Below are 3,254 nucleotides of genomic sequence, written 5' to 3'. Positions count from 1 at the left end.
AAAAAAAAAAAAAGAAGAAAAGAGGTGAAACCTTTAAGATTCCGGGTGTCACTCTGTCACCCAGGCTAGAGTGCAGTGACTCGCTCGATCATAGCTTGCTGCAGCCTCCAATTCCTGGGCTCAAGTGATCCTCCCACCTCAGCCTACCAAATAGCTGAGACTACTGGCATGCACCACCATGCCTGGCAAATTTTTAAAACATTTTTATAGAGACAAGAGTCTCACTATGTTGCCCAGTCTGGACTCAAACGATCCTTCTGCTTGGCCTCTCAAAGCATTGGGATTACACGCATGAGCCACTGCACCCAGGCAATGTTCCACCTCTAAATATCATCACGTTGGCAAATTTCAACATGAGTTTTGGAGGGGACATTCAAACAATAATATGGGGCAAAGGCCCAAATCAGGAATATACATTAGGGAGTCAAAGTATGGATGGGATTTAAAGCTTTGAAGTTGGGTAAAGTCACTTAGAGTATTACCTGCAGATAAAGAAGAGTAGATAGAGACCTGAGAATTGAGTCTGGGGCTTCCAGCATTTCCAGATCAGTGAGACGAGAAAGCAGTGAAGGAAAGACAGGAGGCTGCAACTGACAACATATGAGCTCTGAACAGAGGAGCTGGCCCAAATGAGAGCTCTTTCAATGTAGGTGTGAATAATTTTCAGCCTTGCTTCCTCCTTGAAGCTTGGCATTGGGGAGTGTGTGTATGTGTACAGGGGACCGGATAATACTTTATAGATGACTAGCACATCAGAGGTTGCATCATCTCCTATTTGATCCTATTTGACCTAGGCAAAGGAAGTACAGTTGCTATCATCCTGTTTTATAGATGAGGAAACTGAGGCATAAAGGTTCAGTTACTTGCCTAAGTTATATATCAGTAACAGGTAAATCCTAGGCTGGAAGGGGTCTTCTGTCTCTAAGTTCCATGGGCTAACTGAATCGTGCTGCATGCTCCTGAATTCTGACTACTTCTCTGGGGACAAACTGTTACAAAGTTACATGCAGATAACTTGAAATGGGTTTTAAGCTTTTATTTCCACAGCAGCAAAGAAACTACTGACCCGATTACCTTCTAGAAGGGCCTGGACCTATGATCCCAAACGCCAAGAATGCCAGCTCAAAATGAACGACTTTCCCACTGAGAAGCAGTGAAATGGAACTGGGGCGCTTTCTACAGGGATTTTCACACTTGGTGGGGACAGGGATCAATTCACTTTGGTTCCAGAGCTGTTGGAGTTAACAGGTAACTTCAGAGACAGAGCAGCTTCTGGCCTGGGCTCTGCTACTCATTCCACCAAATAACCGGTTTCATCTTACTCCGTCTGAGTGTCTTGCTGAAAGCATTAGATTCTCTCCAAACTTGTTTTCTTGCCCTGGAGAAGCTGCTCCTGAGATCGGAGGCTTCGTGGCTCAAGCTTGGCCCTGCCCTGGGCAGAGATAAACAGGCCCTGAATACATTTCCCAGATTGCAACACTGGTGAGTCAGCCAGGGTCGGACAGCTGTTCCTCACAGGCACCCCCTGGCTGTACCTGATAAGGAAGACCGTCGCTCATTCCAGCGCAGGGTGGCTGTGTGTGCACCACATATAAACAGACACTCCCAGCCGCAGTGTTGTCTTAGAGGAAACGACAGACATTCTGAATGGCAGAAAACATTGGTGAGCTTAGCAAACTCATCTCTGCTCAAGGAGGGCTCCAGTTTCATAAGCCAAAACAAGTAAAACCAGGGCTATCATTTGGCTCTGCTTTGGGACTGCTTTTTGAACCTACCTGGTCAAGGGTGGGCTCAGCTCTGGAAAGGAAAAGGAAGGATTAAAGTGGAGGGATGAGGAGGAGGTCAGAAGAGGGGAGGTGGGTTTATGAAGGAACAAATGGCAAAATGCCCAGAGAGAAATGGTGTCTCATAAAAACGTGAACATACCTTCACTGCAAAGAGAGGGAATCAGTGCCATGGCCTCTTCAAAAACAGGAAAATAGGCCAGCACAGTGGCTCACGCCAATAATCCCAACATTTTGGGAGGATCACTTGCTTAAGCCCAGGAATTTAAGAGCAGTCTGGGCAACACAGTGAGACTCTGTCTCTAAAAAAATTAAAAAAAAAAAAAAGCAGCCAGGTGTGGTGGCATAGCACGTGTAGTACCAGCTATGTGTAGAGGCTGGAACAGGAGGATCACTTGAGTCTGGGAGGTTGAGGCTGCAGCGAGCTATGATTGCACTACTGCATTCCAGCCTGGGCAACAGAGCGAGACCTTGTCTCAAAAAAAAAAAAAAAAAGAAGAGAGAGGCCAGGTGTGGTGGCTCACGCCTGTAATCCCAGCACTTTGGGAGGCTGAGGCAGGCGGATCACCTGATGTCAGGAGTTGGAGAGCAGCCTGGCCAACATGGTGAAACCCTGTCTCTACTGAAAATACAAAAATTAACCAGGTGTGGTGGTGGCGCGCCTGTAATCCCAGCTACTTGGGAGGCTGAGGCTGGAGAATCACTTGAATCCGGGAGGCGGAGATTGCAGTGAGCCGAGATCATGCCATTGCACTCCAGCCTGGGCAACAACAACGAACCTTCATCTCAAAAAAAGAAAAAAGAAAAATACACCCCCCCCAAAATGAACAGACAGATCTTGAGACCAAAAAAAAAAAAGAGTGGCTACTCCTTAAATAATTTACATGAGTAAAAAATGGGGCAAATGGAGGATTGATATTAATAATTAATGGTAATACCACCATTGCATTATACCTTGTAATCAACACTTCACATTACCTTTATGAAAGCCATTTATAGTTTACAAGGGGTTTTTACATTCATCTTTTCCATTTACTGCATCAACACATTTGAGTGGGTAAGATATTGTGAGCTACGTTTTACAGATGAGAAAACTGAGGCTCAAGGAGGATACATGAAATTAACTGAGATTTAAAAGCTGGGAAGGGGCAGGTTTGTCTTAAGTAACCCAGACCTAGATACTTACTAAAGACACAATAACTTGGCTGGGCATGGTGGCTTATGCCTGTAATCCCAGCACTTTGGGAGGCTGAGGCAGGAGGATTATTTGGGGTGAGAAGTTCGAGATCAGCCTGGTCAACATGGTGAAACCCCATTTCTACTAAAAATACAAAAATTAGCTGGGCGTGGTGGTGTGTGCCTGTAGTCCCAGCTACTAGGGAAGCTGAGGCAGGAGAATCGCTTGAACCCAGGAGGTGAAGGTTGCAGTGAGCCGAGATTGTGCCACTGCACTCCAGCCTGAGTGACAGA

The sequence above is a fragment of the Colobus angolensis genome, unplaced genomic scaffold, assembly GCF_000951035.1.
Source record: "Colobus angolensis palliatus isolate OR3802 unplaced genomic scaffold, Cang.pa_1.0 Scaffold182, whole genome shotgun sequence".
Classification (NCBI taxonomy): domain Eukaryota; kingdom Metazoa; phylum Chordata; class Mammalia; order Primates; family Cercopithecidae; genus Colobus; species Colobus angolensis.
This window is presented reverse-complemented; position numbering follows the sequence as displayed.